Raw genomic sequence first — 12,121 nt, 5'->3', positions numbered from 1 at the left:
TTTTTTTTTTTTTTTTTTTTTTTTTTTTTTTTTGTTTGTTTTTTCTGGCTGAGGTGGAGCCAACAAAGAAGACAGGAGGATTGAAGGTTTAGATTACAATTCTCTGTGGGGACTTATTGTTTAAAAATTGTAGAGATTTTTGATGAGACTGCATTCTTCATCCTACATTTCCATTGCTCAAATATGGTGTGTTGGATTCATCACAGCCCAACTTGCAGAGCGTGGACAATATGACTAAGCCTATTTCCCAGTCAAAACTGGAACAGGGCAAGATTCTTGATGAGTGTTTCCTTAGAGTCAACTTTATCACTGACCTATTTCATGGTTCTTAGAAGCATTCCTCAGGGGACTATATCTGGATATGAAAGAAACATAGCCCTGCCATAACAACAGAGATCCGGAGCAGTGACATGGCCTGTGCCTAGTTGACTACACCCTTAACAGTGCAATTATAAAAGGAAGGAAAAGATGGAAGCAAGTTACCCTATAGGGAAGGAATTCTGGGTCTCTGCTTCCTTCCCACCAACACACTGCTTCTCCCAGCTGGATAACTCTTGCCCACCAGTTTCATGCCTTGGGCTGTTAAAGGGTGGGCCTTGCTCACTGACAGATCTACCTCATCTTCTTCTTTTGTCCAACTGTTGTGACCTGTTCAACTTGATCCAGTATGGGCCTTCTCTGTCCCTTTTATGTTTTTCTTTTTTTGTACTGAGGATTGAACCCAGGGGTGCTCTGCTAACTGGGCTACTTCCCCATCTGTTTTAATTTTTTATTTTGAGACAGGATTCACTAAGTTGACCAGGCTGGCCTTGGACTTGCAATCCTCCTGCCGTAGCCTCCCAAGTTAATGGATTAAGATTGTACCACTAGTAGGACCACCTCTGCTGACCTGCATGGGAGCCCAGGCCCAGATTAGGCCGACCTGCAGACCCATGCTGGAGATCAGGACCCAGCTCCGGACTGCCTCCCCCGACCTGCCTACCTATGGGTCCAGGCCCAGGCCTAGGACCTACCCTGCCACCCATGTGGTAGCCCAGGCCCTGGCGCAGGACCACCTCCACTGACCAGCAGGTCCACTCCAGAGCCCAGGCCTAGGTCTGCCCCCACCACCCATAGGGGAACTCAGACCCAAGTTAGGGTGCAGGACTGCCCCCACCAACTGGCTGACCCATGCAGGAGCTTAGGTCCAGGTCAGGCCCAACACCACCCTCTGGGCCCACCTGGGAGCCCAGGCCTAGCCCACCTCCATCTTGGGACACAGCAACCATGGCCCTCCCCACACAGTACCCTTCACCTTACAACAACAGTCAGGGCCTAGAAGCAGCTGTATCTTGGAACAGGCAGCCCAAAGCCATTGTAAGGCCCACCCTTTCAGCCCCATCTCTGAAAGTGGTTGCATCTATCTTGGGACACCCCCAATGCTATCTTGAGTTAACTCTGCTATTGCAACCACCGCCTTTAGTTGCAGTAGCATGCATTGCGGGACACTGGCAGGATCTGGAAGGCCAACATCAAGGTGAGGTACAGATAATCTGCATGGACACTACAAGATTATAGGGTAGAAACTGTAGTACCTCAGATCCATACTATAAGAAAGGAAGACATATAGACAACATGAAAAAACAAGGGAGGAAACCCCCCAAACAAACCAAGATACTACAATAACAGAATCCATGAACAGCACAGTTGATTAACTGTCAGAGAAGGAGTTCAGAATGTACATAATTAAGATGATCTGTGAATTAAAGAATGACCTAAATGAGCAAATACAGGTAACCATTGATGACACCAACCAAGAGCTAAGGGAGCAAATATAGGTAGCAAAAGAGTACTTCAAGAAAGAGATGGAGATTCGGGGGGATGGGGGAGGGGACTAGAAATACTTGAAATAAAGGAAACGATAAACCAAATAGAAAACATCACCAACAGACTAGATCACTTGGAAGACAAAATGTTACATAATGAAGACAAAGTATACAATCTTGAAAATAAAGTTGACCACACAGTGAAGATGGTAAGAAACCATGAGCAGAACATCCAAGAATTATGGGATAGCATCAAAAGACCAAATCTAAGAGCTATTGGGATAGAGGAAGGCACAGAAATTCCAAAGGAATGCACAATCTCTTCAATGAAATAGTATCAGACAAGTTCTCCAAAATGAAGAATGAATTACAAAATCAAATACAAGAGGCTTACAGGACACCAAATGTAGAAAATTACAACAGATCTATACCAAGGCACATTACAATGAAAATGCCTAGCATGCAGAATAAGGATAGAATCTTAAAGGCTGCAAGAGAGAGGAATTAGATCACATATAGGGGAGGCCAATTTGGATATCAGCAGATTTTTCAACCCAGACCTTCAAAGCCTGGAACAAAATATGCCAAGCTTTGAAAGAAAATGGATGCCAAATCCAAATCCAGCAAAATTAAGCTTCAGATTTGATGACAAAATAAAAACCTCATGGTAAAAAAAAAAAAAAAATTACAGCAAGAAAGACTGCACTATAGTGCATCCTCAGCAAAATATTCTAGGAGGAGAAAATGAAAAACAGCAATGAAAACCAGCAAAGGGAGGAACTACATTAAAGGAAAGGCTAGTTAAAGGAGAAACCAAATCAAGTTAAAAACCAAAAATAAACCAAAATGTCCAGGAATACAAATCATATTTCAATAATAATCCTGAATGTGCATGACCTAAACTCATCAATTAAAAGACATAGACTGACTGACAGATTGTATTAAAAAAAAAAAAGGCCCAACAATATGTAGCCTTAAAGAGACTCATCTCACAGGAAAAGACATCCAGGTGAAAGGGTGGGAAAAAAGTACCACTCACATGGACCATGTAAATTAGAAGGGGCTTCCATCCTCATATCAAATAAAGTGGACTTCAAACCAAACCTCATGGAAAGGGATAAAGAAGGACATTTCATACTGCTTAAGGGATTCATACATCAACAAGACATAAATATCTACGCCCTAAACAATGGGGCATCTATGTATGTCAAACAAACTCTTCTCAAATACAAGAACCAAAGAGACCACAACATAATAATACTGGGTGACTTTAACACACTTCTCTCATCACTAGATAGATCTTCCAAACAAAAACTAAACAAACTGTGGAACTCAATAATACAATCAATAATTGGACTTAACAGACATATATAGAATATTCCATCCATCAATGAGGAATACACTTCTCTGCAGCACATGGATCCTTCTCCAAAATAAGCCATATGTCATGCTACAATGCAAGTCTTAGCAAATATTTTTTTAAAAAATAGAGATATTACCCTGCATTCTATCAGACCAAAATGGAATGAAATTAGAAATCAATGATAAAATTAAAAAGAGAAGCTACTCCAACACCTGGAGTTAAACAATACACTATTGAATAACACATGGGTAACAGAAGACATAATGGAGATGGTAAAAAATAAAAATCTTAGAGGTAAATGAGAACTCCAACACAACTTATCAAAATCTCTGGGACACAATGAAAGCAGTGCTAAGAGGAAAGTTAATTGCATTAAGCTCATTCATTAAAAGAAGAAAAAGTCAACAAATAAATGACCTGACCTTATACCTCAAAGTCCTAGAAAAATAAAAACCAACACCAAAAGTAGTAGAAAACAGGAAATAATTAAAATCAGGGCGGAGATCAATGAAATTGAGACAAAAGAAATAATTCCAAAAAAATTGACAAAAAGCTGGTTCTTTGAAACAATAAATAAAATTGACAAAGAGGGAGAAAACTCAAATTTTTGATGAAGAGGAAGTATCATGACAGATACTATTGAAATACAGAAGACAATTAGAAACTATTTTGAAAACTTATGCTCCAGTAAAACAAAACCTCAAAGACATCAACAAATTTCTAGAGGCATGTGATCAACCCAAACTGAGTCAAGAGGACATACACAATTTAAAAAGATCAATTTCAAAACAGAGAAATAGAAGATGCCATCAAAAGCCTATACCAACCAAAAAAAGCCTGGGAACAGACTGATTCAGAGCTGACTGCTACAAGACCTACAAAGAAGAGTTAATACCCATACCCCTCAAATTATTCCATGAAATAGAAAAGGAAGGAACCCTTCCAAACTCATTATATGAAGCTAGTATCATCCTGATACCAAAACCAGGCATAGACACATCAAGCAAAGAAAATTTCAGACCAATATCCCTGATGAACATTGACGCAAAAATTCTCAATAAAATTCTGGCAAAATGCATACAAAAACATTAAAAAAATAGTGCACCATAATCAAGTGGGGTTCATTCCAGGGATGCAAAGTTGGTTCAACATATAGGAATCAATAAATATAATTCATCACCTCAATTGACTTAAGATGAGAATCATGATTACATCAATTGATGCAGAGAGAGCATTTGACAAAATACAGCAAACTTTCATGTTCAAAAACTAGAAAAACTAGGAATAGGAAGAACATACCTCAACATTGTAAAAGTTATCTATGCTAAATCAAGGCCAACATCATTCTAAATGGAGAAAAATTGGAAGCATTCCCTCTAAAAACTGGAACAAGACAGGGATGCCCTCTTTCACTACTTCTATTCAACATAGTCCTTGAAACTCTAGCTAGATCAATTAGACAAAAGAAATTAAAGGGATACAAATAGGAAAAGAAGAACTCAAACTATCATTATTTGCTGCTGACATGATTCTATGCTTAGAGGATCCAAGAAACTACCAGAAAACTTCTAGAATTAATTAATGAATTCAGCAAAGTAGCAGGATATAAAATCAATACCCATAAATCAAATGCATTTCTATACATCAGTGATGAATCCTCTGAAGGAGAAATTAGGAAAACTACTGCATTCACAACAGCCTCAAAAACAAAAACTTGGGAATCAACAAAAGAGGTGAAATAACTTTAAAATGAAAACTAAAGAAAAAAATTGAAGAAGACCTTAGAAGATGGAAAGATCCCTATGCTCTTGGATAGGCAAAATTAATACTGTCAAAATGTCCATACTACCCAAATCGCTAAACAGATTCAATGTGATTCCAATTAAAATCCCATCATCATTCTTTATAGAAATAAAAAGCAATCATGAAATTCATTTGGAAAAATAAGAGACCCAGAATAACCAAAGCAATCCTTAATAAGAAGAGTGAAGCAGGAATACCAGACCTTAAACTATACTACAGAGCTATAGTAACAAAAATGGCATGGTATTTTCATCAAGATAAACATGTAGACCAATAGTACAGAATAGAAGACACAAAGAAAAAAAACACATAAATACAGTTATCTCATACTAGACAAAGGTGCCAAAAACATACATTGGAGAAAAGATAGCCTCTTCAACAAATGATGCTGGGAGAACTGAAAATCCATATGCAGCAAAATGAAAATAAACCCCTATCTCTCCATGCACAAAACTCAAAAGTGGATCAAGGACCTAGGAATTAGACCATTTTCCTAATAGAGGAAAAATTAGGCCCAAATCACATCAGATTAAGCCCAGACTTCCTTAAGAAGTCTCCTAAAGTGCAAAAAATAAAGTCAAGAATTAATGAATGGAGTGGACTCAAACTGAAAAGGTTCTTCTCAACAAAAGAAATAATTAATGAGGTGAAGAGAGAGCCTATGTTTTGGAAGCAAATTTTTACTACTCGAACATTAGATAGAGCACTAATCACTAATCTCTAGGATATGAATAACTCAAAAAACTTATCACAAAAAAGCACCAATCAATAAATGGGCTAAGGTGCTGAACAGACACTTCTCAGAAGATATACAACAAATATATGAAAAAACGTTCAACATCTCTAGTAATTAGAGAAATGCAAATCAAAACTAAGATTTCATCTCACACCAGTCAGAATGGCAGTTATCAAAAATACAGACAACAATAAATGTTGGTGAGGATGTAGGTAAAAAGGCATCATTGCTGGGGGGACTGCACATTGATGCCACCAATCTATGGAGATTCCTTAGAAAACTTGGAATGGAACCACCATTTGCCCAGCTATCCCACTCCTCAGTCTATACCCAAAGGACTCAAAATCAGCATACTACAGTGACACAGCCACATCAATGTTTATAGCAGTTCAATTCACAATCGCTAAACTGTGGAAGCAATGTAGATGTCCTTCAATGGATGAATGGATAAAGAAATTGTGGTATACATACACAATAGAATATTACTCAGCATTAAAAGAGAATAAAATTATGGCACTTACAGGTAAATAGATGGAGTTGGGGAATATCATGCTAAGTGAAGTAAGCCAGTCCCCCAAAATCAAAGGTTGAATGTTCTCTATGATAAGTGGTTGCTGATTCTTAATGTGGGGCGGGGAGAGTGGGCATGGGGAAAAGGAAGGAACTTCTATTGGGCAAAGGGGAGGGGCATGGGAGCAGGAAATATGGTGGAATGAGATGGACATCATTACTCTAGGTATAGGTATGAATGCATATATGGTACAATGCTCCATCGTGTACAACCAGAGAAATGAAAAGTGCTGCAATTGTGTACAATGAATCAAAATGCAGTCTGCTATCATATATACCAATTAAAATAATTAATTTAAAAAATAAATAAATAGAAAAAAAAGATTGTACCACTGCACCTAGCCCTTTGACTCTTTTCTCTCTCCCTCAAGTACTGGGTCAGGAAAGTAGCCCCTCAGGGTAATAATCAAGGCTCTGAGCTTGGGTCCACCGTATTAACCCTCAGTGGGTTCAAGGCACAAAATACTCTCATAAGTTTGCTTTTTGCCATTGCACCTTTGAAGGTCCCAAAGGGATGCCTGAAGTTAGGCAGGATTCCTTGGGTATCTCTGGACAAAATCTAAAGACAGGCATCTGAAACTCAACATCAACTTTAATGTGAAAAGATTGCTTTTCCTAGTTTATCTGACTTTCTTAGGACTCTTGTATTCATAAAATAAAGGTCAGAGACCAATCAGAGGAGATGGTCAAAGAGTTGATCAGGAATTCCAGAGCCAGGCAGAGTACATAGAGATTTGACTTCCTCACCAAAACAGCCAAACTACCATCACTATGTCACCAGTTGACTGTCTCCTTGCCTCTGATGCTCAGGCCAGACACCCCTATACATATTGCATCCATTTGAGAAAAAAAGAAGGACAATAAGAAATATTTAATTAGGTTAAAGTTTCAAAATTATTTTCTTATTTGTAAGCCAGTATTTTTTTCTGATGTCAAATATTAGTGCTTTGCCTTGCATTTGCTAAGTTGTATCTGCAGCTTTTTGCTGATTCTTCCTGAACTGGACCAAAATGCTTCCCTAGGGCCCTCTACCAAGTATAGAATTTTAAGGAGACACCTCTATCAAGTCCCTGGTGAGGGGATCCTGGGGACTTCCCCCACCCAGGAATTCCCTTTGCTTCCTCCTGAGTTGTGTTTGTCCCCATTTTCTCAGAGTGTCAACCTCAGACTCCAGGCAAGCTGGGGGAGGTGACCACTTGTTTGTATAGGATGAGGAGGGGACCTGGGCCTTCAACTGCTCCTCCCTGTAGAACTGACAATGGATCAGATGTTTTCCTGCTCTCACCTTGCAAACGGCCTGCAATATTTTTTGTTGGTTTTGCCTCAGCATTATCAAGCTTCCTATTCTTTCTCCCACCTCCCCAAAGTGATTGGGCTTTCTTGGTTGTTGCTATTTGTTTATATAATGAAGTTTTAAAATTTATTGTTGATGCCAGGAACAGTGGTACACTCCTGTAATCTTAGCTACTTGGGAGTCCCAGTCAGGAGGATGGCAAGGTTGAGGCTAGTCTTAGCAACTTAGTGAGAACCTGTCTCAAAATAAAAAATAAAAAGAGCTGAGGATGTGACTCAGGAATAAAATGACTTTAGGTTCAATCCTAAGTACTGCCTGTATGTGTGTGTACACACACACACACATATATTATATATTTATTCATTTATGTATTTATATATGCATGCTTTATATAAAGTATATATTATATAAAATATATTTCACTTGGGGGCTGGGGTTTTAGCTCAGTGGTAGAGTGCTTGCCTACCATGTGCCAGGTACTGGGTTCGATCCTCAGCACCACATAAAAGTAAATAAGTAAAATAAAGGTATTGAATCCATCTACAACTAAAATTATTTTTAAAAATGTATTTAGATAATATATATAAAATTTGAAATTAATACAACAGAAAATTAGCCATTTCAAAGCAAATACCCCAAAAGGAAACCTCATATATATTAGTCTGTGCTTCCCAATTCCTGCCTCCCCCTGCAGATCCTGGCAACCATTAATCTATGTTCTGTCTCATGTATTTGTCAATTCTGGATATTTCAGATAAATTGGATTACATGTTACTTTTGTGTCTGTTTTTTTTTCATTTTATGAAATGTTGTAGCCAGCATCAGTATTTTCCTCTTATAGCTGAGTAATATTCAATTGCAAGTGTATACCACGTTTTGTTTATCCATTCATCCACTGATGGACATTTACTCACTTCACTTTTTGGCTATTGTAACATGTGACTATAGGTATGAACACCTGTTTTCACCTCTTTTTGAGTATGACCTGGAGTGTAATTGCTAGTTCATATGGTAATTCTGTGTTTTACTTACTGAGGAACCATAAAACTGTTTTCCACAGTATCTACACCATTTTTATATTCACACTAGCAATGTATAAGAGTTGAAGCTGGTTGGATGCAGTGGCGCATGCCTGTAATCCCAGTGGCTTTGGAGAACAAGGCCGGAAAATCATGAGTTCAAAGCCAGCCTCAGCAAAGGCAAGGAGCTATGCAACTCAGTGAGACCCTGTCTCTAAATAAAATACAAAATAGGACTGGGGATGTGGCTCGGTGATTGAGTTCCCCTGAGTTCAATCCCCAGTATCACTCCCCCACCAAAAAAAAAAGAGTTCCAACCAGGCACGGTGGTGTACACCTGTGATCCCAGTGGTTCCAGAGTCCGAGGAAGGAGGATCGCAAGTTCAAAGCCAGCCTCAGCAACTTAGTAAGACTCTAAGCAACTTAGAGAGACCCTGTCTGTAAATTTTAAAAGAATAAAAAGGGCTGGTGATGTGGCTCAGTGGTTGAGTGCCACTGGGTTTTAATCCCTGGTACCAAAACAAACAAAAAACCTAATCAGCTCTTGTTATTTTGTTTTATTATTTTTCTTATTACTGCCATCCTAGAAGGTGTGAGGTAGTGATTATTGTGATTTTTATTTGCACTTTTCTAATTACTAATGATATTCATCATCTTTTCATATGCTTTTTGCTTTTATTCTTTGGAGAAATATTTATGCTTTTACCAAATATCTAGTCCTTTTACCAATTTTTTTTAGTCTTTTTTATTCTGTGTTGTAAGAGTTCTTGATATATTCTGAATACAACATCCTTATAAAATATGCACCTCCTTTTTGGCAATCTTTGTCTTTAAAACTTCCTTGGCTTGGAGTATAGCTCAGTGGGGAAGCACTTGCTTCTCATGACCTAGGAGGCTCTATGTTTGATCTTCAGCATTTGCAACAAAAAAACCTCAACCCCCTTTACATTTCTGGCTCATAGTGGTTTGAGTGGATCTGTTCCTGGATTCCCATGAGCCTGTGGTGTGACCACAGACCTCTTTCTCATGCCTCCAAGATTTCCAATTCCCCCAGCCACTCATCAAAGTATGCCATCTTGTCCCTGTTTCACCACTGAGGAAGCTGCCCCCATCTCCCAAGTTGTAAAGGTCATGACCAAGACTTGTCCCAGGCTGGTACAACCCTTTACCCCACACTGGCTCCCTTGAGAAACCATCCATGGCAGTGGGCAGTGGGAACTGCTGGGGTCTGCCTCTATGGTGGGGCCAGGAGAGGCCTCCAAATTCATTTCCTAATTAACTGCTATAACCAATCGCTGCATACCTGGTGTCTAAAAACACCACTTTTATTTGCTCACAGTTCTGGAGATTAGAAATCCCATCTCACTGGGGCACAGCAAGATATTGGCAGGGCTGCATTCTCTCCAGAATCCGTGGGCAAATGCATTTCTGGCCTCTTCCAGCTTCTGGTGGCTGCCATCATTCTTTGACTTGTGGCCACATCACTTGAGTCTCTGACTCAGGGTCACACCACCTCTTTCTTGTATGTAAATGTGTGTGTGTGTGTGTGTGTGTGTGAGAGAGAGAGAGAGAGAGAGAGAGAGAGAAAATCTCTCTGCCTCCCCTCTAATAGGGTTACATGTGATTGCATTTGGCTGGCTTGGATAATCCAGAAGAATTTCCTTATCTCAGAATAATTAATCACAATTCCAAGATTCTTTTTCCCATATAAAGTAATATCAAAAGGCTCCATAAATTGAAGCCTGGATGGATTTTCGGGCATGACCCACCCTCTAATTTCTGCATTGTTTCCTTGCAGGCCAGGCCAGTCGAGGGTCTCCAGTATGGGTTCCAGAGTCTGCCTGAGAGGGTGCAGAGAGAGAGAGAGAGAGAAGGTGCAGGGATGGGCTATGGTTGTCAGCATCCAGGCTGGGCCTTCCCCACTGCTCCTGAATGCCTGTCTCCTGCTGGCAGAGGGCTGACTGGGACACAGAAAATACTTGGCACCTTCTCTTGATGACATGGTCAGCCTGTCCCAGGAAATGTTTGCAGGACATCCTTTGGGCCAAAATAAACATTTGCACCTCACCTTATCCTCTGGGAATCAGGAAGTGCTGGAGGCAAATGACTTCAGCAGCCCTGGATATGGCCCAAACATCAAATTTGGGACTATGGAAGGACCATGAAGGCCTCCAAGCCTGGTGCTCAACTAATGGGATGCTGTACCCTGGGGGAGACACAAGTGTTGTAACTCAGGAAGCAAAGCAAGCAAGTGCTCAGGACATATCCTTGGCCAACTGTAGTGGACTTGTTTGATCCCTTTCCTTGTGTGCAAAGACACCCCCATCGCTGCATGCCCAAGTACTCCATGCTTGGATTCCTATCCTAGCCTGGTCTAGGGCCAGCATGGCCCAGCCCAAGGTCCCTCCATCCCATGTATAACCACTTTGGGCCTAAAATGTGGCTGCCATGGGTGTGTGGAGATGGAGCTCAGACATGCAGAGTGGGCCACCCTGCAGAAGCTCCCTAACACCATAAGAGTCCCTGGAGGCTCCAGGCCCCTTACTCTTCTCTTTCCCTTTTTGTCAAACCAGCACCTCAATTTCTGAGACTTGCCACCTGGGAGCCTTCTCTGATACCTGGTCTACGGAAATGGTTAAGCAAACTGGAGCAGACTGTGGACTCCAATTCCATCTCTCAGTGAGGAATGCAGCAGTTCTGGGCAGCCTTCTGGCCCTTCAAACCATGTTTTTTTTTTTTGTTTTGTTTTTTGCACCAGGGATTGAACTCAGGGGCACTCAACCATGGAGCCACATCCCCGGCCCTGTTTTGTATTTATTTGGAGACAGGGTCTCACTGAGTTGCTAAGCACCTCACTGTTGCTGAGGCTGGCTTTGAATCCCTGATCCTCCTGCCTCAGCCACTGGGATTACAGGTGTGTGCCACTGTGCCCGGCTTAAACCATGCATCTTGGTTAATGTGCATGAGAGCTGTCTCAGGGCGTCCTCAATGCCAGTCTTTTATCATAACTCACTGTCCTGTAGCCTTGCTGTGGCCAGTTAGCTTGAGGACTAGTTAGGTCAGCCCTTCATGGTGCAATAATTTCATACTGTTGGAAGTATTTGTGATGCTGTTCATGTATGAAATGTGTTTTTTTTTTTTTCCTCTCTCTCTAAATCCAATGCACACACAAGCACGGAAGGGGGCCTTCCTTTTTCTTTCTGAGTTCCTTTCTTACTGGGAGGTTGAATGGGTGGACAGCCCTGGGAGGGTTCTGCTAGTACCCTGCTCCCTCCCAAGATTCCAGGCCCTCCTCAGGGGACAATAGAGGCTCATGGCTATAGCCTGCTCTTGAAGGTGCCTGGCCAATATAGCCATCCTATCCCTTCCTAGGGAAATCCTCCAGAGCCAGGGCCATAGCACTGGCCAAGGAACAGATCCCTCTCTCTTTCCTGCCCTGCATAGTCACCACAAGGACAGGTGGGCACATATGGGGCTCTGCTGGAAGCTGAGATGAGGCTCTCTCCTCAGGCACTCAGTGGCTTGAAGAAG

This window comes from Marmota marmota, unplaced genomic scaffold (assembly GCF_001458135.2).
Source record: "Marmota marmota marmota unplaced genomic scaffold, marMar, whole genome shotgun sequence".
Classification (NCBI taxonomy): Eukaryota; Metazoa; Chordata; class Mammalia; order Rodentia; family Sciuridae; genus Marmota; species Marmota marmota.
The sequence above is the reverse complement of the archived record's forward strand: the minus strand, read 5'-3'. Positions refer to the sequence as shown.